Source organism: Schistocerca piceifrons, unplaced genomic scaffold, assembly GCF_021461385.2.
Source record: "Schistocerca piceifrons isolate TAMUIC-IGC-003096 unplaced genomic scaffold, iqSchPice1.1 HiC_scaffold_424, whole genome shotgun sequence".
Taxonomy (NCBI): Eukaryota; Metazoa; Arthropoda; class Insecta; order Orthoptera; family Acrididae; genus Schistocerca; species Schistocerca piceifrons.
Window position 1 is genome coordinate 1 of NW_025728650.1, and position 24114 is coordinate 24114.

The 24114-nt window shown below is 46.4% G+C and overlaps 8 pseudogenes; all 8 read right to left on the reverse strand.

Moving 5' to 3' along the window:
• Positions 1-1124: 1124 nt before the first annotated feature.
• Positions 1125-1244, reverse strand: LOC124749003 (annotated as a pseudogene).
• A 2413-nt stretch (positions 1245-3657) lies between these two features.
• LOC124749004 lies at positions 3658-3777 on the reverse strand (annotated as a pseudogene).
• A 2391-nt stretch (positions 3778-6168) lies between these two features.
• LOC124749005 lies at positions 6169-6288 on the reverse strand (annotated as a pseudogene).
• A 2392-nt stretch (positions 6289-8680) lies between these two features.
• LOC124749006 lies at positions 8681-8800 on the reverse strand (annotated as a pseudogene).
• A 2390-nt stretch (positions 8801-11190) lies between these two features.
• Positions 11191-11310, reverse strand: LOC124749007 (annotated as a pseudogene).
• Positions 11311-13700: 2390 nt separating this feature from the next.
• Positions 13701-13820, reverse strand: LOC124749008 (annotated as a pseudogene).
• Positions 13821-16210: 2390 nt separating this feature from the next.
• LOC124749009 lies at positions 16211-16330 on the reverse strand (annotated as a pseudogene).
• Positions 16331-18720: 2390 nt separating this feature from the next.
• On the reverse strand, positions 18721-18840 carry LOC124749011 (annotated as a pseudogene).
• Between the last annotated feature and the right edge of the window lie 5274 nt (positions 18841-24114).

Below are 24114 nucleotides of genomic sequence, written 5' to 3' on the forward strand. Positions count from 1 at the left end.
TATTTACAAAATAACAGATACAGTCATGAGATTCCAAGGTATTTTCAATTTCAATTTCTTTTAGTTATCGAGTCTTTTTCTTTTCTTTTCTGACATGTAACTTTGTTGCTATTGTCTGTTTCGTTATATTTGTGCATTTGCAGGTTGATTTACACTGTTGCACTGATTTGTAAGTCAGTGGAGCAAAAATATTTCATTTTTTTCCTGTTCATTTTGCATTTTTGTTAATTTTATGGTTTAATTCAGATACTTTTACGTTCTAGACTTAGGTAGAGTTTTTAGTGTGGTGCCATTATGTGGCATGTAACTATTATTAGAGTTGTCTTACTGGCTAATGCTTACATCTAGGAGGCAAAGGACAGTGACAAATATTTATGAATGAACATTATATATTTATATAGCGAAGGTGTCCACGAGATTGTGGCTGAGTGGAAGAGAGCGAGAGCGGGATAGGGAGAGAGACAGAGAGACAGAGAGACATAGTGAGAGAGAGAGAGAGATAGAGAGCGAGAGATAGAGAGAGAGAAAGAGAGAGAGAGAAATCTAGTGAGAGGGGCGATATAGAACACATTTGAGACATAATTAATGAAAAACTCTATAGGTGGACAAATATATTCTACGTAAGCTTAACATGGTTAGATAGAAATTGCAGAGAGTTGTTTCTTTTGTTAGTCTACTCACATAGTCATCTTCGGCGTAGCGGGTGATGTTTCGCACATTTTTATGAACGCTACCTGGATATGCGCTATGGTGTGTAGCCGTAGCACTCATCTAATAATATATACACTTTTTTTCCGTTGCGGACACTGTGATTGCACTGCACAAATTTTGCACCGCACGCACTTTTAACACACAACACTTTGGGGGTGTTGGAGGGTCTGCATCGGCGACGACGAAGGCGTGGAGGACTAGGGGCGGGCGTGGTGTGGCGGCGGCGGCGGCGGCGGCAGAGACGACGGAGGCGGTCGCGGCGTGTGGGGACGGAGGGCGTTCTTGAAGGCGGCGTCCCAGCGCTATCTGTAGGTAGTTCTGGAACGTCTGCCTGTAGTTGTTTTTCCGCTTGGCTCGCTTGTGTTCCTCCCAGAGATCGGTGAGGAACTGCACTCCGTCCGTTTGTTTTTTCGCGATTATGGCGTGCCGGTGTTCCCAGGCGGTCACCCATCCAAGTACTAACCGGGCCCGATGTTGCTTAACTTCGGTGATCGGACGAGAACCGGTGTATTCAACATGGTATGGCCGTTGGCGTCCTTATACTGTAGCCGCGCCACACAAGAAGCATTCGCCTCTTCTCCCAAACACACGCAATCGCCGCTTTCCGTGGCACATTTGACGCACAGCAAGTAGGCGAGACACGCGACACAGCTGCTCGATGCACCGCCTGTCATCAGCTGCTCGATGCACCGCCTGTCATTCGTTTGGTGCGTGCGGCCGTCCGACACTCGCGGGCGACGCATCTTTAGGGGCGTGCGCGCGGCCGGGCGCCGGGTGGCTGCGCGGGCTGTGGCAGTGTCCTGCTGGACCGACGGAAGCTTTCTCACCTGCCTGACACGCGCCGCGCTTCCAGATACTTGCGTAATTTGCGCGGTGCATTCTCGCCTGGCCCCCCCTTCCGTCCCGACTTTGCTCGACTGCCGCTCGCTGCCGCTCGGGTCGCGGTCCATTTGACGGCACAAGCACGAGAAACATCTGCGAGACGCCGTGGGCGGCCGTTCGCAGCTAATAGAGCAGCTCTGTGCCGGGGAAATGTGCGAAAACTAGGACAGAAGACACAGGCGCTTCGCCAAAGCATCCATCTCTTCTAGCGGCGAAAGATAAATATTCTGTTTACAAATTTGCAGTTGTGCACCGCTACACAAAACAATAAGCCCTGACGTATTTCAGGACGTTTCTGTCCTTTCATACTGTTTTGTTACTTACAGAGACACTTTGGAAACCTTCCTTGGCACTCTCTTCTTCAAACTGAGTTCCTTATTATCGTATCTTATGTTTATTACAACAGTTTTAAATCATTGTGGAAACATGTTTGTGACATCGGAAAGGTAGCATGAAAAGAGGGCTCGCAGGGGCAAGCGACAAAAAAGCAAAAAATGAAGTCAGCCAGAACTCCCAGGCTGTCACCGATCTGAGTACTAACGTCGTTGCTTATCTGTTCGGTGATCGGTCCAGAACAGTTGTGTTTTTTTTTTTAATTTAATTATTTTGTTAGTTTTTGGAATTTAGCACTGCTACAAAACAGTAGGCTCTGAGTCATTTCAAGAACCACATGTGTCGATTCGTAGTGTTTCGTTACTTTCAAGGGAGTTCCTAGCACTCCTCCTTCGCGCATTCTTGCTCAAACTGAGTTCATTACTGTAATTTCGTTATCTTACGTTTAATACAGTAGTTTAAAATGCCTGTGGAACCATCTTTGTCACACCTGAACGTCAGTATGAAAAAGAGGCGTGGCAGGTGTAGCGACGTAAAAAGGAAATAAATGAGATAGAGCCAACAGCACCTTTTTTTTTTTTTTAAACGTAATAAACTTTTATTTACAAAAGTAACAGATACAGTCATGAGATTCCAAGGTATTTTCAATTTCAATTTCTTTTAGTTATCGAGTCTTTTTCTTTTCTTTTCTGACATGTAACTTTGTTGCTATTGTCTGTTTCGTTATATTTGTGCATTTGCAGGTTGATTTACACTGTTGCACTGATTTTGTAAGTCAGTGGAGCAAAAATATTTCATTTTTTTTTCCTGTTCATTTTGCATTTTTGTTAATTTTATGGGTTTAATTCAGATACTTTTTACGTTCTAGACTTAGGTAGAGTTTTTAGTGTGGTGCCATTATGTGGCATGTAACTATTATTAGAGTTGTCTTACTGGCTAATGCTTACATCTAGGAGGCAAAGGACAGTGACAAAATATTTATGAATGAACATTATATATTTATATAGCGAAGGTGTCCACGAGATTGTGGCTGAGTGGAAGAGAGCGAGAGCGGGATAGGGAGAGAGACAGAGAGACAGAGAGACATAGTGAGAGAGAGAGAGAGAGATAGAGAGCGAGAGATAGAGAGAGAGAAAGAGAGAGAGAGAAATCTAGTGAGAGGGCGATATAGAACACATTTGAGACATAATTAATGAAAAACTCTATAGGTGGACAAATATATTCTACGTAAGCATAACATGGTTAGATAGAAATTGCAGAGAGTTGTTTCTTTTGTTAGTCTACTCACATAGTCATCTTCGGCGTAGCGGGTGATGTTTCGCACATTTTTATGAACGCTACCTGGATATGCGCTATGTGTGTAGCCGTAGCACTCATCTAATAATATATACACTTTTTTTCCGTTGCGGACACTGTGATTGCACTGCACAAATTTTGCACCGCACGCACTTTTAACACACAACACTTTGGGGGTGTTGGAGGGTCTGCATCGGCGACGACGAAGGCGTGGAGGACTAGGGGCGGGGCGTGGTGTGGCGGCGGCGGCGGCGGCGGCAGAGACGACGGAGGCGGTCGCGGCGTGTGGGGACGGAGGGCGTTCTTGAAGGCGGCGTCCAGCGCTATCTGTAGGTAGTTCTGGAACGTCTGCCTGTAGTTGTTTTTTCCGCTTGGCTCGCTTGTGTTCCTCCCAGAGATCGGTGAGGAACTGCACTCCGTCCGTTTGTTTTTTCGCGATTATGGCGTGCCGGTGTTCCCAGGCGGTCACCCATCCAAGTACTAACCGGGCCCGATGTTGCTTAACTTCGGTGATCGGACGAGAACCGGTGTATTCAACATGGTATGGCCGTTGGCGTCCTTATACTGTAGCCGCGCCACACAAGAAGCATTCGCCTCTTCTCCCAACACACGCAATCGCCGCTTTCCGTGGCACATTTGACGCACAGCAAGTAGGCGAGACACGCGACACAGCTGCTCGATGCACCGCCTGTCATCAGCTGCTCGATGCACCGCCTGTCATTCGTTTGGTGCGTGCGGCCTCCGACACTCGCGGGCGACGCATCTTTAGGGCGTGCGCGCGGCCGGGCGCCGGGTGGCTGCGCGGGCTGTGGCAGTGTCCTGCTGGACCGACGGAAGCTTTCTCACCTGCCTGACACGCGCCGCGCTTCCAGATACTTGCGTAATTTGCGCGGTGCATTCTCGCCTGGCCCCCCCTTCCGTCCCGACTTTGCTCGACTGCCGCTCGCTGCCGCTCGGGTCGCGGTCCATTTGACGGCACAAGCACGAGAAACATCTGCGAGACGCCGTGGGCGGCCGTTCGCAGCTAATAGAGCAGCTCTGTGCCGGGGAAATGTGCGAAAACTAGGACAGAAGACACAGGCGCTTCGCCAAAGCATCCATCTCTTCTAGCGGCGAAAGATAAATTTCTGTTTACAAATTTGCAGTTGTGCACCGCTACAAAACAATAAGCCCTGACGTATTTCAGGACGTTTCTGTCCTTTCATACTGTTTTGTTACTTACAGAGACACTTTGGAAACCTTCCTTGGCACTCTCTTCTTCAAACTGAGTTCCTTATTATCGTATCTTATGTTTATTACAACAGTTTTAAATCATTGTGGAAACATGTTTGTGACATCGGAAAGGTAGCATGAAAAGAGGGCTCGCAGGGGCAGCGACAAAAAAGCAAAAAATGAAGTCAGCCAGAACTCCCAGGCTGTCACCGATCTGAGTACTAACGTCGTTGCTTATCTTCGGTGATCGGTCCAGAACAGTTGTGTTTTTTTTTTTTTAATTTAATTATTTTGTTAGTTTTTGGAATTTAGCACTGCTACAAAACAGTAGGCTCTGAGTCATTTCAAGAACACATGTGTCGATTCGTAGTGTTTCGTTACTTTCAAGGAGTTCCTAGCACTCCTCCTTCGCGCATTCTTGCTCAAACTGAGTTCATTACTGTAATTTCGTATCTTACGTTTAATACAGTAGTTTAAAATGCCTGTGGAACCATCTTTGTCACACCTGAACGTCAGTATGAAAAGAGGCGTGGCAGGTGTAGCGACGTAAAAAGGAAAAAATGAGATAGAGCCAACAGCACCTTTTTTTTTTTTTTAAACGTAATAAACTTTTATTTACAAAATAACAGATACAGTCATGAGATTCCAAGGTATTTTCAATTTCAATTTCTTTTAGTTATCGAGTCTTTTTCTTTTCTTTTCTGACATGTAACTTTGTTGCTATTGTCTGTTTCGTTATATTTGTGCATTTGCAGGTTGATTTACACTGTTGCACTGATTTGTAAGTCAGTGGAGCAAAAATATTTCATTTTTTTCCTGTTCATTTTGCATTTTTGTTAATTTTATGGGTTTAATTCAGATACTTTTACGTTCTAGACTTAGGTAGAGTTTTTAGTGTGGTGCCATTATGTGGCATGTAACTATTATTAGAGTTGTCTTACTGGCTAATGCTTACATCTAGGAGGCAAAGGACAGTGACAAATATTTATGAATGAACATTATATATTTATATAGCGAAGGTGTCCACGAGATTGTGGCTGAGTGGAAGAGAGCGAGAGCGGGATAGGGAGAGAGACAGAGAGACAGAGAGACATAGTGAGAGAGAGAGAGAGATAGAGAGCGAGAGATAGAGAGAGAGAAAGAGAGAGAGAGAAATCTAGTGAGAGGGCGATATAGAACACATTTGAGACATAATTAATGAAAAACTCTATAGGTGGACAAATATATTCTACGTAAGCTTAACATGGTTAGATAGAAATTGCAGAGAGTTGTTTCTTTTGTTAGTCTACTCACATAGTCATCTTCGGCGTAGCGGGTGATGTTTCGCACATTTTTATGAACGCTACCTGGATATGCGCTATGTGTGTAGCCGTAGCACTCATCTAATAATATATACACTTTTTTTCCGTTGCGGACACTGTGATTGCACTGCACAAATTTTGCACCGCACGCACTTTTAACACACAACACTTTGGGGGTGTTGGAGGGTCTGCATCGGCGACGACGAAGGCGTGGAGGACTAGGGGCGGGCGTGGTGTGGCGGCGGCGGCGGCGGCGGCAGAGACGACGGAGGCGGTCGCGGCGTGTGGGGACGGAGGGCGTTCTTGAAGGCGGCGTCCAGCGCTATCTGTAGGTAGTTCTGGAACGTCTGCCTGTAGTTGTTTTTCCGCTTGGCTCGCTTGTGTTCCTCCCAGAGATCGGTGAGGAACTGCACTCCGTCCGTTTGTTTTTTCGCGATTATGGCGTGCCGGTGTTCCCAGGCGGTCACCCATCCAAGTACTAACCGGGCCCGATGTTGCTTAACTTCGGTGATCGGACGAGAACCGGTGTATTCAACATGGTATGGCCGTTGGCGTCCTTATACTGTAGCCGCGCCACACAAGAAGCATTCGCCTCTTCTCCCAACACACGCAATCGCCGCTTTCCGTGGCACATTTGACGCACAGCAAGTAGGCGAGACACGCGACACAGCTGCTCGATGCACCGCCTGTCATCAGCTGCTCGATGCACCGCCTGTCATTCGTTTGGTGCGTGCGGCCTCCGACACTCGCGGGCGACGCATCTTTAGGGCGTGCGCGCGGCCGGGCGCCGGGTGGCTGCGCGGGCTGTGGCAGTGTCCTGCTGGACCGACGGAAGCTTTCTCACCTGCCTGACACGCGCCGCGCTTCCAGATACTTGCGTAATTTGCGCGGTGCATTCTCGCCTGGCCCCCCCTTCCGTCCCGACTTTGCTCGACTGCCGCTCGCTGCCGCTCGGGTCGCGGTCCATTTGACGGCACAAGCACGAGAAACATCTGCGAGACGCCGTGGGCGGCCGTTCGCAGCTAATAGAGCAGCTCTGTGCCGGGGAAATGTGCGAAAACTAGGACAGAAGACACAGGCGCTTCGCCAAAGCATCCATCTCTTCTAGCGGCGAAAGATAAATTTCTGTTTACAAATTTGCAGTTGTGCACCGCTACAAAACAATAAGCCCTGACGTATTTCAGGACGTTTCTGTCCTTTCATACTGTTTTGTTACTTACAGAGACACTTTGGAAACCTTCCTTGGCACTCTCTTCTTCAAACTGAGTTCCTTATTATCGTATCTTATGTTTATTACAACAGTTTTAAATCATTGTGGAAACATGTTTGTGACATCGGAAAGGTAGCATGAAAAGAGGGCTCGCAGGGGCAGCGACAAAAAAGCAAAAAATGAAGTCAGCCAGAACTCCCAGGCTGTCACCGATCTGAGTACTAACGTCGTTGCTTATCTTCGGTGATCGGTCCAGAACAGTTGTGTTTTTTTTTTTTAATTTAATTATTTTGTTAGTTTTTGGAATTTAGCACTGCTACAAAACAGTAGGCTCTGAGTCATTTCAAGAACACATGTGTCGATTCGTAGTGTTTCGTTACTTTCAAGGAGTTCCTAGCACTCCTCCTTCGCGCATTCTTGCTCAAACTGAGTTCATTACTGTAATTTCGTATCTTACGTTTAATACAGTAGTTTAAAATGCCTGTGGAACCATCTTTGTCACACCTGAACGTCAGTATGAAAAGAGGCGTGGCAGGTGTAGCGACGTAAAAAGGAAAAAATGAGATAGAGCCAACAGCACCTTTTTTTTTTTTTTAAACGTAATAAACTTTTATTTACAAAATAACAGATACAGTCATGAGATTCCAAGGTATTTTCAATTTCAATTTCTTTTAGTTATCGAGTCTTTTTCTTTTCTTTTCTGACATGTAACTTTGTTGCTATTGTCTGTTTCGTTATATTTGTGCATTTGCAGGTTGATTTACACTGTTGCACTGATTTGTAAGTCAGTGGAGCAAAAATATTTCATTTTTTTCCTGTTCATTTTGCATTTTTGTTAATTTTATGGGTTTAATTCAGATACTTTTACGTTCTAGACTTAGGTAGAGTTTTTAGTGTGGTGCCATTATGTGGCATGTAACTATTATTAGAGTTGTCTTACTGGCTAATGCTTACATCTAGGAGGCAAAGGACAGTGACAAATATTTATGAATGAACATTATATATTTATATAGCGAAGGTGTCCACGAGATTGTGGCTGAGTGGAAGAGAGCGAGAGCGGGATAGGGAGAGAGACAGAGAGACAGAGAGACATAGTGAGAGAGAGAGAGAGAGATAGAGAGCGAGAGATAGAGAGAGAGAAAGAGAGAGAGAGAAATCTAGTGAGAGGGCGATATAGAACACATTTGAGACATAATTAATGAAAAACTCTATAGGTGGACAAATATATTCTACGTAAGCTTAACATGGTTAGATAGAAATTGCAGAGAGTTGTTTCTTTTGTTAGTCTACTCACATAGTCATCTTCGGCGTAGCGGGTGATGTTTCGCACATTTTTATGAACGCTACCTGGATATGCGCTATGTGTGTAGCCGTAGCACTCATCTAATAATATATACACTTTTTTTCCGTTGCGGACACTGTGATTGCACTGCACAAATTTTGCACCGCACGCACTTTTAACACACAACACTTTGGGGGTGTTGGAGGGTCTGCATCGGCGACGACGAAGGCGTGGAGGACTAGGGGCGGGCGTGGTGTGGCGGCGGCGGCGGCGGCGGCAGAGACGACGGAGGCGGTCGCGGCGTGTGGGGACGGAGGGCGTTCTTGAAGGCGGCGTCCAGCGCTATCTGTAGGTAGTTCTGGAACGTCTGCCTGTAGTTGTTTTTCCGCTTGGCTCGCTTGTGTTCCTCCCAGAGATCGGTGAGGAACTGCACTCCGTCCGTTTGTTTTTTCGCGATTATGGCGTGCCGGTGTTCCCAGGCGGTCACCCATCCAAGTACTAACCGGGCCCGATGTTGCTTAACTTCGGTGATCGGACGAGAACCGGTGTATTCAACATGGTATGGCCGTTGGCGTCCTTATACTGTAGCCGCGCCACACAAGAAGCATTCGCCTCTTCTCCCAACACACGCAATCGCCGCTTTCCGTGGCACATTTGACGCACAGCAAGTAGGCGAGACACGCGACACAGCTGCTCGATGCACCGCCTGTCATCAGCTGCTCGATGCACCGCCTGTCATTCGTTTGGTGCGTGCGGCCTCCGACACTCGCGGGCGACGCATCTTTAGGGCGTGCGCGCGGCCGGGCGCCGGGTGGCTGCGCGGGCTGTGGCAGTGTCCTGCTGGACCGACGGAAGCTTTCTCACCTGCCTGACACGCGCCGCGCTTCCAGATACTTGCGTAATTTGCGCGGTGCATTCTCGCCTGGCCCCCCCTTCCGTCCCGACTTTGCTCGACTGCCGCTCGCTGCCGCTCGGGTCGCGGTCCATTTGACAGCACAAGCACGAGAAACATCTGCGAGACGCCGTGGGCGGCCGTTCGCAGCTAATAGAGCAGCTCTGTGCCGGGGAAATGTGCGAAAACTAGGACAGAAGACACAGGCGCTTCGCCAAAGCATCCATCTCTTCTAGCGGCGAAAGATAAATTTCTGTTTACAAATTTGCAGTTGTGCACCGCTACAAAACAATAAGCCCTGACGTATTTCAGGACGTTTCTGTCCTTTCATACTGTTTTGTTACTTACAGAGACACTTTGGAAACCTTCCTTGGCACTCTCTTCTTCAAACTGAGTTCCTTATTATCGTATCTTATGTTTATTACAACAGTTTTAAATCATTGTGGAAACATGTTTGTGACATCGGAAAGGTAGCATGAAAAGAGGGCTCGCAGGGGCAGCGACAAAAAAGCAAAAAATGAAGTCAGCCAGAACTCCCAGGCTGTCACCGATCTGAGTACTAACGTCGTTGCTTATCTTCGGTGATCGGTCCAGAACAGTTGTGTTTTTTTTTTTTAATTTAATTATTTTGTTAGTTTTTGGAATTTAGCACTGCTACAAAACAGTAGGCTCTGAGTCATTTCAAGAACACATGTGTCGATTCGTAGTGTTTCGTTACTTTCAAGGAGTTCCTAGCACTCCTCCTTCGCGCATTCTTGCTCAAACTGAGTTCATTACTGTAATTTCGTATCTTACGTTTAATACAGTAGTTTAAAATGCCTGTGGAACCATCTTTGTCACACCTGAACGTCAGTATGAAAAGAGGCGTGGCAGGTGTAGCGACGTAAAAAGGAAAAAATGAGATAGAGCCAACAGCACCTTTTTTTTTTTTTTAAACGTAATAAACTTTTATTTACAAAATAACAGATACAGTCATGAGATTCCAAGGTATTTTCAATTTCAATTTCTTTTAGTTATCGAGTCTTTTTCTTTTCTTTTCTGACATGTAACTTTGTTGCTATTGTCTGTTTCGTTATATTTGTGCATTTGCAGGTTGATTTACACTGTTGCACTGATTTGTAAGTCAGTGGAGCAAAAATATTTCATTTTTTTCCTGTTCATTTTGCATTTTTGTTAATTTTATGGGTTTAATTCAGATACTTTTACGTTCTAGACTTAGGTAGAGTTTTTAGTGTGGTGCCATTATGTGGCATGTAACTATTATTAGAGTTGTCTTACTGGCTAATGCTTACATCTAGGAGGCAAAGGACAGTGACAAATATTTATGAATGAACATTATATATTTATATAGCGAAGGTGTCCACGAGATTGTGGCTGAGTGGAAGAGAGCGAGAGCGGGATAGGGAGAGAGACAGAGAGACAGAGAGACATAGTGAGAGAGAGAGAGAGATAGAGAGCGAGAGATAGAGAGAGAGAAAGAGAGAGAGAGAAATCTAGTGAGAGGGCGATATAGAACACATTTGAGACATAATTAATGAAAAACTCTATAGGTGGACAAATATATTCTACGTAAGCTTAACATGGTTAGATAGAAATTGCAGAGAGTTGTTTCTTTTGTTAGTCTACTCACATAGTCATCTTCGGCGTAGCGGGTGATGTTTCGCACATTTTTATGAACGCTACCTGGATATGCGCTATGTGTGTAGCCGTAGCACTCATCTAATAATATATACACTTTTTTTCCGTTGCGGACACTGTGATTGCACTGCACAAATTTTGCACCGCACGCACTTTTAACACACAACACTTTGGGGGTGTTGGAGGGTCTGCATCGGCGACGACGAAGGCGTGGAGGACTAGGGGCGGGCGTGGTGTGGCGGCGGCGGCGGCGGCGGCAGAGACGACGGAGGCGGTCGCGGCGTGTGGGGACGGAGGGCGTTCTTGAAGGCGGCGTCCAGCGCTATCTGTAGGTAGTTCTGGAACGTCTGCCTGTAGTTGTTTTTCCGCTTGGCTCGCTTGTGTTCCTCCCAGAGATCGGTGAGGAACTGCACTCCGTCCGTTTGTTTTTTCGCGATTATGGCGTGCCGGTGTTCCCAGGCGGTCACCCATCCAAGTACTAACCGGGCCCGATGTTGCTTAACTTCGGTGATCGGACGAGAACCGGTGTATTCAACATGGTATGGCCGTTGGCGTCCTTATACTGTAGCCGCGCCACACAAGAAGCATTCGCCTCTTCTCCCAACACACGCAATCGCCGCTTTCCGTGGCACATTTGACGCACAGCAAGTAGGCGAGACACGCGACACAGCTGCTCGATGCACCGCCTGTCATCAGCTGCTCGATGCACCGCCTGTCATTCGTTTGGTGCGTGCGGCCTCCGACACTCGCGGGCGACGCATCTTTAGGGCGTGCGCGCGGCCGGGCGCCGGGTGGCTGCGCGGGCTGTGGCAGTGTCCTGCTGGACCGACGGAAGCTTTCTCACCTGCCTGACACGCGCCGCGCTTCCAGATACTTGCGTAATTTGCGCGGTGCATTCTCGCCTGGCCCCCCCTTCCGTCCCGACTTTGCTCGACTGCCGCTCGCTGCCGCTCGGGTCGCGGTCCATTTGACGGCACAAGCACGAGAAACATCTGCGAGACGCCGTGGGCGGCCGTTCGCAGCTAATAGAGCAGCTCTGTGCCGGGGAAATGTGCGAAAACTAGGACAGAAGACACAGGCGCTTCGCCAAAGCATCCATCTCTTCTAGCGGCGAAAGATAAATTTCTGTTTACAAATTTGCAGTTGTGCACCGCTACAAAACAATAAGCCCTGACGTATTTCAGGACGTTTCTGTCCTTTCATACTGTTTTGTTACTTACAGAGACACTTTGGAAACCTTCCTTGGCACTCTCTTCTTCAAACTGAGTTCCTTATTATCGTATCTTATGTTTATTACAACAGTTTTAAATCATTGTGGAAACATGTTTGTGACATCGGAAAGGTAGCATGAAAAGAGGGCTCGCAGGGGCAGCGACAAAAAAGCAAAAAATGAAGTCAGCCAGAACTCCCAGGCTGTCACCGATCTGAGTACTAACGTCGTTGCTTATCTTCGGTGATCGGTCCAGAACAGTTGTGTTTTTTTTTTTTAATTTAATTATTTTGTTAGTTTTTGGAATTTAGCACTGCTACAAAACAGTAGGCTCTGAGTCATTTCAAGAACACATGTGTCGATTCGTAGTGTTTCGTTACTTTCAAGGAGTTCCTAGCACTCCTCCTTCGCGCATTCTTGCTCAAACTGAGTTCATTACTGTAATTTCGTATCTTACGTTTAATACAGTAGTTTAAAATGCCTGTGGAACCATCTTTGTCACACCTGAACGTCAGTATGAAAAGAGGCGTGGCAGGTGTAGCGACGTAAAAAGGAAAAAATGAGATAGAGCCAACAGCACCTTTTTTTTTTTTTTAAACGTAATAAACTTTTATTTACAAAATAACAGATACAGTCATGAGATTCCAAGGTATTTTCAATTTCAATTTCTTTTAGTTATCGAGTCTTTTTCTTTTCTTTTCTGACATGTAACTTTGTTGCTATTGTCTGTTTCGTTATATTTGTGCATTTGCAGGTTGATTTACACTGTTGCACTGATTTGTAAGTCAGTGGAGCAAAAATATTTCATTTTTTTCCTGTTCATTTTGCATTTTTGTTAATTTTATGGGTTTAATTCAGATACTTTTACGTTCTAGACTTAGGTAGAGTTTTTAGTGTGGTGCCATTATGTGGCATGTAACTATTATTAGAGTTGTCTTACTGGCTAATGCTTACATCTAGGAGGCAAAGGACAGTGACAAATATTTATGAATGAACATTATATATTTATATAGCGAAGGTGTCCACGAGATTGTGGCTGAGTGGAAGAGAGCGAGAGCGGGATAGGGAGAGAGACAGAGAGACAGAGAGACATAGTGAGAGAGAGAGAGAGATAGAGAGCGAGAGATAGAGAGAGAGAAAGAGAGAGAGAGAAATCTAGTGAGAGGGCGATATAGAACACATTTGAGACATAATTAATGAAAAACTCTATAGGTGGACAAATATATTCTACGTAAGCTTAACATGGTTAGATAGAAATTGCAGAGAGTTGTTTCTTTTGTTAGTCTACTCACATAGTCATCTTCGGCGTAGCGGGTGATGTTTCGCACATTTTTATGAACGCTACCTGGATATGCGCTATGTGTGTAGCCGTAGCACTCATCTAATAATATATACACTTTTTTTCCGTTGCGGACACTGTGATTGCACTGCACAAATTTTGCACCGCACGCACTTTTAACACACAACACTTTGGGGGTGTTGGAGGGTCTGCATCGGCGACGACGAAGGCGTGGAGGACTAGGGGCGGGCGTGGTGTGGCGGCGGCGGCGGCGGCGGCAGAGACGACGGAGGCGGTCGCGGCGTGTGGGGACGGAGGGCGTTCTTGAAGGCGGCGTCCAGCGCTATCTGTAGGTAGTTCTGGAACGTCTGCCTGTAGTTGTTTTTCCGCTTGGCTCGCTTGTGTTCCTCCCAGAGATCGGTGAGGAACTGCACTCCGTCCGTTTGTTTTTTCGCGATTATGGCGTGCCGGTGTTCCCAGGCGGTCACCCATCCAAGTACTAACCGGGCCCGATGTTGCTTAACTTCGGTGATCGGACGAGAACCGGTGTATTCAACATGGTATGGCCGTTGGCGTCCTTATACTGTAGCCGCGCCACACAAGAAGCATTCGCCTCTTCTCCCAACACACGCAATCGCCGCTTTCCGTGGCACATTTGACGCACAGCAAGTAGGCGAGACACGCGACACAGCTGCTCGATGCACCGCCTGTCATCAGCTGCTCGATGCACCGCCTGTCATTCGTTTGGTGCGTGCGGCCTCCGACACTCGCGGGCGACGCATCTTTAGGGCGTGCGCGCGGCCGGGCGCCGGGTGGCTGCGCGGGCTGTGGCAGTGTCCTGCTGGACCGACGGAAGCTTTCTCACCTGCCTGACACGCGCCGCGCTTCCAGATACTTGCGTAATTTGCGCGGTGCATTCTCGCCTGGCCCCCCCTTCCGTCCCGACTTTGCTCGACTGCCGCTCGCTGCCGCTCGGGTCGCGGTCCATTTGACGGCACAAGCACGAGAAACATCTGCGAGACGCCGTGGGCGGCCGTTCGCAGCTAATAGAGCAGCTCTGTGCCGGGGAAATGTGCGAAAACTAGGACAGAAGACACAGGCGCTTCGCCAAAGCATCCATCTCTTCTAGCGGCGAAAGATAAATTTCTGTTTACAAATTTGCAGTTGTGCACCGCTACAAAACAATAAGCCCTGACGTATTTCAGGACGTTTCTGTCCTTTCATACTGTTTTGTTACTTACAGAGACACTTTGGAAACCTTCCTTGGCACTCTCTTCTTCAAACTGAGTTCCTTATTATCGTATCTTATGTTTATTACAACAGTTTTAAATCATTGTGGAAACATGTTTGTGACATCGGAAAGGTAGCATGAAAAGAGGGCTCGCAGGGGCAGCGACAAAAAAGCAAAAAATGAAGTCAGCCAGAACTCCCAGGCTGTCACCGATCTGAGTACTAACGTCGTTGCTTATCTTCGGTGATCGGTCCAGAACAGTTGTGTTTTTTTTTTTTAATTTAATTATTTTGTTAGTTTTTGGAATTTAGCACTGCTACAAAACAGTAGGCTCTGAGTCATTTCAAGAACACATGTGTCGATTCGTAGTGTTTCGTTACTTTCAAGGAGTTCCTAGCACTCCTCCTTCGCGCATTCTTGCTCAAACTGAGTTCATTACTGTAATTTCGTATCTTACGTTTAATACAGTAGTTTAAAATGCCTGTGGAACCATCTTTGTCACACCTGAACGTCAGTATGAAAAGAGGCGTGGCAGGTGTAGCGACGTAAAAAGGAAAAAATGAGATAGAGCCAACAGCACCTTTTTTTTTTTTTTAAACGTAATAAACTTTTATTTACAAAATAACAGATACAGTCATGAGATTCCAAGGTATTTTCAATTTCAATTTCTTTTAGTTATCGAGTCTTTTTCTTTTCTTTTCTGACATGTAACTTTGTTGCTATTGTCTGTTTCGTTATATTTGTGCATTTGCAGGTTGATTTACACTGTTGCACTGATTTGTAAGTCAGTGGAGCAAAAATATTTCATTTTTTTCCTGTTCATTTTGCATTTTTGTTAATTTTATGGGTTTAATTCAGATACTTTTACGTTCTAGACTTAGGTAGAGTTTTTAGTGTGGTGCCATTATGTGGCATGTAACTATTATTAGAGTTGTCTTACTGGCTAATGCTTACATCTAGGAGGCAAAGGACAGTGACAAATATTTATGAATGAACATTATATATTTATATAGCGAAGGTGTCCACGAGATTGTGGCTGAGTGGAAGAGAGCGAGAGCGGGATAGGGAGAGAGACAGAGAGACAGAGAGACATAGTGAGAGAGAGAGAGAGATAGAGAGCGAGAGATAGAGAGAGAGAAAGAGAGAGAGAGAAATCTAGTGAGAGGGCGATATAGAACACATTTGAGACATAATTAATGAAAAACTCTATAGGTGGACAAATATATTCTACGTAAGCTTAACATGGTTAGATAGAAATTGCAGAGAGTTGTTTCTTTTGTTAGTCTACTCACATAGTCATCTTCGGCGTAGCGGGTGATGTTTCGCACATTTTTATGAACGCTACCTGGATATGCGCTATGTGTGTAGCCGTAGCACTCATCTAATAATATATACACTTTTTTTCCGTTGCGGACACTGTGATTGCACTGCACAAATTTTGCACCGCACGCACTTTTAACACACAACACTTTGGGGGTGTTGGAGGGTCTGCATCGGCGACGACGAAGGCGTGGAGGACTAGGGGCGGGCGTGGTGTGGCGGCGGCGGCGGCGGCGGCAGAGACGACGGAGGCGGTCGCGGCGTGTGGGGACGGAGGGCGTTCTTGAAGGCGGCGTCCAGCGCTATCTGTAGGTAGTTCTGGAACGTCTGCCTGTAGTTGTTTTTCCGCTTGGCTCGCTTGTGTTCCTCCCAGAGATCGGTGAGGAACTGCACTCCGTCCGTTTGTTTTTTCGCGATTATGGCGTGCCGGTGTTCCCAGGCGGTCACCCATCCAAGTACTAACCGGGCCCGATGTTGCTTAACTTCGGTGATCGGACGAGAACCGGTGTATTCAACATGGTATGGCCGTTGGCGTCCTTATACTGTAGCCGCGCCACACAAGAAGCATTCGCCTCTTCTCCCAACACACGCAATCGCCGCTTTCCGTGGCACATTTGACGCACAGCAAGTAGGCGAGACACGCGACACAGCTGCTCGATGCACCGCCTGTCATCAGCTGCTCGATGCACCGCCTGTCATTCGTTTGGTGCGTGCGGCCTCCGACACTCGCGGGCGACGCATCTTTAGGGCGTGCGCGCGGCCGGGCGCCGGGTGGCTGCGCGGGCTGTGGCAGTGTCCTGCTGGACCGACGGAAGCTTTCTCACCTGCCTGACACGCGCCGCGCTTCCAGATACTTGCGTAATTTGCGCGGTGCATTCTCGCCTGGCCCCCCCTTCCGTCCCGACTTTGCTCGACTGCCGCTCGCTGCCGCTCGGGTCGCGGTCCATTTGACAGCACAAGCACGAGAAACATCTGCGAGACGCCGTGGGCGGCCGTTCGCAGCTAATAGAGCAGCTCTGTGCCGGGGAAATGTGCGAAAACTAGGACAGAAGACACAGGCGCTTCGCCAAAGCATCCATCTCTTCTAGCGGCGAAAGATAAATTTCTGTTTACAAATTTGCAGTTGTGCACCGCTACAAAACAATAAGCCCTGACGTATTTCAGGACGTTTCTGTCCTTTCATACTGTTTTGTTACTTACAGAGACACTTTGGAAACCTTCCTTGGCACTCTCTTCTTCAAACTGAGTTCCTTATTATCGTATCTTATGTTTATTACAACAGTTTTAAATCATTGTGGAAACATGTTTGTGACATCGGAAAGGTAGCATGAAAAGAGGGCTCGCAGGGGCAGCGACAAAAAAGCAAAAAATGAAGTCAGCCAGAACTCCCAGGCTGTCACCGATCTGAGTACTAACGTCGTTGCTTATCTTCGGTGATCGGTCCAGAACAGTTGTGTTTTTTTTTTTTAATTTAATTATTTTGTTAGTTTTTGGAATTTAGCACTGCTACAAAACAGTAGGCTCTGAGTCATTTCAAGAACACATGTGTCGATTCGTAGTGTTTCGTTACTTTCAAGGAGTTCCTAGCACTCCTCCTTCGCGCATTCTTGCTCAAACTGAGTTCATTACTGTAATTTCGTATCTTACGTTTAATACAGTAGTTTAAAATGCCTGTGGAACCATCTTTGTCACACCTGAACGTCAGTATGAAAAGAGGCGTGGCAGGTGTAGCGACGTAAAAAGGAAAAAATGAGATAGAGCCAACAGCACCTTTTTTTTTTTTTTAAACGTAATAAACTTTTATTTACAAAATAACAGATACAGTCATGAGATTCCAAGGTATTTTCAATTTCAATTTCTTTTAGTTATCGAGTCTTTTTCTTTTCTTTTCTGACATGTAACTTTGTTGCTATTGTCTGTTTCGTTATATTTGTGCATTTGCAGGTTGATTTACACTGTTGCACTGATTTGTAAGTCAGTGGAGCAAAAATATTTCATTTTTTTCCTGTTCATTTTGCATTTTTGTTAATTTTATGGGTTTAATTCAGATACTTTTACGTTCTAGACTTAGGTAGAGTTTTTAGTGTGGTGCCATTATGTGGCATGTAACTATTATTAGAGTTGTCTTACTGGCTAATGCTTACATCTAGGAGGCAAAGGACAGTGACAAATATTTATGAATGAACATTATATATTTATATAGCGAAGGTGTCCACGAGATTGTGGCTGAGTGGAAGAGAGCGAGAGCGGGATAGGGAGAGAGACAGAGAGACAGAGAGACATAGTGAGAGAGAGAGAGAGATAGAGAGCGAGAGATAGAGAGAGAGAAAGAGAGAGAGAGAAATCTAGTGAGAGGGCGATATAGAACACATTTGAGACATAATTAATGAAAAACTCTATAGGTGGACAAATATATTCTACGTAAGCTTAACATGGTTAGATAGAAATTGCAGAGAGTTGTTTCTTTTGTTAGTCTACTCACATAGTCATCTTCGGCGTAGCGGGTGATGTTTCGCACATTTTTATGAACGCTACCTGGATATGCGCTATGTGTGTAGCCGTAGCACTCATCTAATAATATATACACTTTTTTTCCGTTGCGGACACTGTGATTGCACTGCACAAATTTTGCACCGCACGCACTTTTAACACACAACACTTTGGGGGTGTTGGAGGGTCTGCATCGGCGACGACGAAGGCGTGGAGGACTAGGGGCGGGCGTGGTGTGGCGGCGGCGGCGGCGGCGGCAGAGACGACGGAGGCGGTCGCGGCGTGTGGGGACGGAGGGCGTTCTTGAAGGCGGCGTCCAGCGCTATCTGTAGGTAGTTCTGGAACGTCTGCCTGTAGTTGTTTTTCCGCTTGGCTCGCTTGTGTTCCTCCCAGAGATCGGTGAGGAACTGCACTCCGTCCGTTTGTTTTTTCGCGATTATGGCGTGCCGGTGTTCCCAGGCGGTCACCCATCCAAGTACTAACCGGGCCCGATGTTGCTTAACTTCGGTGATCGGACGAGAACCGGTGTATTCAACATGGTATGGCCGTTGGCGTCCTTATACTGTAGCCGCGCCACACAAGAAGCATTCGCCTCTTCTCCCAACACACGCAATCGCCGCTTTCCGTGGCACATTTGACGCACAGCAAGTAGGCGAGACACGCGACACAGCTGCTCGATGCACCGCCTGTCATCAGCTGCTCGATGCACCGCCTGTCATTCGTTTGGTGCGTGCGGCCTCCGACACTCGCGGGCGACGCATCTTTAGGGCGTGCGCGCGGCCGGGCGCCGGGTGGCTGCGCGGGCTGTGGCAGTGTCCTGCTGGACCGACGGAAGCTTTCTCACCTGCCTGACACGCGCCGCGCTTCCAGATACTTGCGTAATTTGCGCGGTGCATTCTCGCCTGGCCCCCCCTTCCGTCCCGACTTTGCTCGACTGCCGCTCGCTGCCGCTCGGGTCGCGGTCCATTTGACAGCACAAGCACGAGAAACATCTGCGAGACGCCGTGGGCGGCCGTTCGCAGCTAATAGAGCAGCTCTGTGCCGGGGAAATGTGCGAAAACTAGGACAGAAGACACAGGCGCTTCGCCAAAGCATCCATCTCTTCTAGCGGCGAAAGATAAATTTCTGTTTACAAATTTGCAGTTGTGCACCGCTACAAAACAATAAGCCCTGACGTATTTCAGGACGTTTCTGTCCTTTCATACTGTTTTGTTACTTACAGAGACACTTTGGAAACCTTCCTTGGCACTCTCTTCTTCAAACTGAGTTCCTTATTATCGTATCTTATGTTTATTACAACAGTTTTAAATCATTGTGGAAACATGTTTGTGACATCGGAAAGGTAGCATGAAAAGAGGGCTCGCAGGGGCAGCGACAAAAAAGCAAAAAATGAAGTCAGCCAGAACTCCCAGGCTGTCACCGATCTGAGTACTAACGTCGTTGCTTATCTTCGGTGATCGGTCCAGAACAGTTGTGTTTTTTTTTTTTAATTTAATTATTTTGTTAGTTTTTGGAATTTAGCACTGCTACAAAACAGTAGGCTCTGAGTCATTTCAAGAACACATGTGTCGATTCGTAGTGTTTCGTTACTTTCAAGGAGTTCCTAGCACTCCTCCTTCGCGCATTCTTGCTCAAACTGAGTTCATTACTGTAATTTCGTATCTTACGTTTAATACAGTAGTTTAAAATGCCTGTGGAACCATCTTTGTCACACCTGAACGTCAGTATGAAAAGAGGCGTGGCAGGTGTAGCGACGTAAAAAGGAAAAAATGAGATAGAGCCAACAGCACCTTTTTTTTTTTTTTTTTGGTAACCAAAATATTTATTTCAGAAAAAAAATAAGAAACAACAAATAAAATTATCTCTATGGTTGTGTATTACACGTTTTCATATTAATTTTGTTCATCTATTTATGGTATTTGTTACTCTTATATATTTTGTAAGACATGCTGTCCATTTTCTAATTTTCCTTTCTATCTTTTCGTTTTTAATCACTTCGATAACTTTTTCCTATATTCGTTACTGAGCGTAGTCCATTTTCATTGCAATATGGTTATGTCCAAGTTTGTTGTGGCCTATAATGACATGATTGGCATTTCTCTGATGTCACAGAGTTATTCACTTGCAATGTGCATACAAACAAAACAAAGATGAGCATAGTTATTTAGATAGTGATTACATTAAGTTACATACATTTAAATTACATATTGCATTTAAGGCATGAAAGGATGATAGAAACAGAGGAGGTCCGGTTTTAGTTCGGCTTTTAAGCATGCATCACATATTATTTACATGGAAGGACAGATCTGACAGTTGAAGGTCGAAGGTGAAAGTAGAGATGAGTGCAAAGGTTTATTAGTACATCTTATGACTTTGTGGCACTTAGGAAGGGAAAAGAACACTTTTATATGTACCTGTTATTCCGGTGGTGATTTGGAGGTTGTAGCACTGAAACACTACACCCTAGGGTGTTCACACAGATAAAAACACTTTCTTTTTCTTTTTGCTGCATTTCTTAAAACACTTTGGCGCACTTCTACTTTCACTTTCTTTTTGGATTTATACTATTTCACTTTTCTCACTGCACTGCACTGTGGAGGTTGCTGTGGTGCTGTGGGGGGGCTCGCTGGTGTTCACGTGCCGCCGGGGAAGACGTCGTCGATGGCTGCCTGCAGGGGTATCCGGAGGAAGTTCTGGAAGTTCTCGTCGTACCGCCTGTGCTGCTGCGCTTCCTTATGTTCCTCCCAGAGGTCCATCAGGAAGTCGACGTGGTCCGTCTGCCGCTTCGTCACGATGGCGTGGCCTGTCATGCCGAGGATCCATAGGGTTGCCAGCCTTTTCGGCCTGGGAAATGGTTTGATGTCAGGCGCAGTGATAACTGTAGGTGTTATAGCTCGCTGGTCCGTTCTATTTATTTTTGCCACCATTCTCTGGCACGTTTCCCATATGCTGACCCCGTTTTTACATGTGAAGCGGTGCTCTAGTGTGTCGACACAGTTGCATGCTTCACATTTATCTGAATCTCTCAGTTTGATCCGGGCTAATTTTTCGTTTGTTGGTACCGTCCTGTTTACTATTCGGTACCAGCTCGCCTTCACGTGCTTTGGTAGCGTGGTTTCCGTGATGTTTTCCCATATCTGTGGCCAGTTGTGATTGGGGAACTTGTTTTCTATTTTGTTTCTGGCAGGCCTTCCCCTCAGCGCCCTGTATATTTTCCTCGCTGTCCTGTGACTGGGATTTGCCACGGTTGTCAATGCATAGCTCTTGTCTATGTAGTATTGTCTTACGTGGCAAATCTTATACGGGATGTGGCTCGTGTTTATTGGCGGTTCTTCAGATCCAGGTTTCATTCTTCTTATCAGTGCTGCTGTGATGCTTTCTGGGTTCTTCTCCTTGATTTCCAGCGTCCTTTTTAGTAGAAGCGCCGCACATTTCGTCCTTACTTCCACAAGACCGAGTCCTCCTTCCTCTATCGGTAGCGAGCATGTTTCCTGCGCCACTTTGAAGATTTCTCTTCGCCATAGGAGGTAGTATACGGCTCCCGTGATTGCCCTAGCTATTTCTTTGGGTAGGGTCAGGATCTGTGCCAGGTAGTAGGCTTTCGATAGGATCGTTGTGTTTATGAGGTCTATTCTTTGATGCAGGGTTAGTTGCCTGTTTGAATGCACTCTCGTGAGGCCTCGTATTACATGTAGTGCGTTCCTCCAGTTGTATGTTGTCATTTTTTGTGGACAAGGCTGCATGAAGATGCCGAGTACCTTGTGGTTCTCGACTACTTCATACCACTGACTCGCTGCATTTATCTGCTTATTCCCAATTGGCAGTAGCACTGTTTTCTTTTTGTTTATTTTTGCACCTGACGCTTCTTCAAAAGTGTGCAGTATTTCTTCCACCGTTTTTATTTCTTCACGTTGTTGGATGAAGATTCCCATGTCATCTGCGTAGGCTACGCAAGCCACTGTTTTGTCTTCCACCGTGTAGCCTGCTATGCTATTTGCGATCTTCTTCAATAGCGGGTCTAGTGCTACTGCAAAAAGGGCCATTGACAGGGGGCAGCCTTGCCTCACTGACCTGTTAAGCTCTATGTATTTTGTTGTCCAGCCGTTTATGGCTATTCTGGATTTGCCATTCTTTAGTAGTTTTTCGACGATGCTGTTGAATTTTGGTCCGAATCCTAGTCTTCTTAACGTCTTCATTAAGTAGCTGTGATCGATCCTATCGAAAGCCTTGTTGAAGTCTACGGATATTATTGCTGCTGTATTCCTGTTGGTAGCTGCATGTGCTATCACGTCTCTATAGGTGGAGGTAGCGTTAAATATACTTCTACCTGGCACTGCACACGTCTGCCACGGACTTATTGTTTTGGTCATTGCAGTCTTCAAGTTGCTTGCGAGGCATTTGGCTATTAATTTATAATCGGCATTCAGGAGCGTGACGGGACGGTAGTCTTCTATTCTTCGGGCTTTTTTCTGTTTCGGTATGAGTATGATGGTCCCATCCGTGAGCTTGGCTGGTATCTCTGCTCCGCCTAAGATCTCATTTACCATCTCCGTCACTTTCCCTCCGATTATGTCCCAGTACTCGATGTAAAACTCGGTCGGGATGCCGTCGGTGCCCGGTGATCTTCCTTTGGCACTGCTCTTGAGGACTGCTCTGACTTCATCTTCGTCGAAGGTCTCCGTCAGTTTTGTTCTGTCTGCCTCCGTTAGCATCCGTGTTGTGTTTTGCAGGATTTTTGTTACTGCTCGTTGTTCTATTTCTTCTTTTTGGAAGAGTTGTTCGAAGTACGTCTCTATGTGTCTTTTAATTTCTAGTTTTGTTTTAAGTGATCGCCCTTCGCCGTCGCACAGTTCCTTAATGGTCTTGCTCGCCGCCCTTTCCCTCTCCCTGTTGATGTGGTGCAGGGTAGCGGGCTCGTCCTCCACTTCGCCGTACGTTTTACTTCTTGTGATTACTCCCCTCATTTGCTGTCTTTTGATCAGTAGCATTTTTGCTTTGATCCTCCTCACCCTAGGCAAGAAAGATTGGTCTTCTAACGGCGCATTTAGGGCATCTTTCAGGCACTGTTGATAAAAGTCGGCAGTGTTCCTCCTCCAGAACGCTTTTTCGGCGCAGAACCGAATTAGCAGTCTTCTCAGCGCTGGTTTAGTGCGCGTAATCCACCAGTCTATTGTGGTGCTGTGCTCTGCTCTCTTCGCCAAGCATTCCTGCCACGTGGCTGCTATCTCCTTTCTCAGAGCGACGTCTTGCAGGTGGTCGGTGTTTAGCTTCCAGGAGCTTCTTCCCGCTGCCGTCTTCTCTGTTTCCAAACGGATGCTGCACTCGTAGCAGGAGTGGTCGGAAAACATGACTGGACAGACCTCCACTCGCGATATTTTGTCTGCCAAATCTCTGCTTACGTAAATTCTATCAAGTCTGCTTCTTCCGTTTCTGTAGAAGTATGTGAACTCTGTGAGTGCGGGATTTTTCACTCTCCACGAATCCTCCAGTTTTAAACGTTTAACAAGTTCTTGTAATTCGGCGCACACGTTTGCCACTGGGATCTGATCCTCTTGAGCGGTCACACAATTGAAGTCACCACCAATTATGATATTGTTGTTGTTGTGTAGGATAAGTTCACATATTTCTTCATTAAAGAAGTTGCTCCTGGCTCTCTTGTTGTTTGTGCCTGACGGTGCATATACGTTCACAACTAACGTGCCCTCTATTTGGATCGCAATTCCTCGGCCGTTTGATAACATCTTGGGTTCGTCAGTTTCTATTCCATGTCTGACCATTATCGCGGTGCCGCACCTCGATTCTGGGTCTATGTTTGTGTAGATGTCGA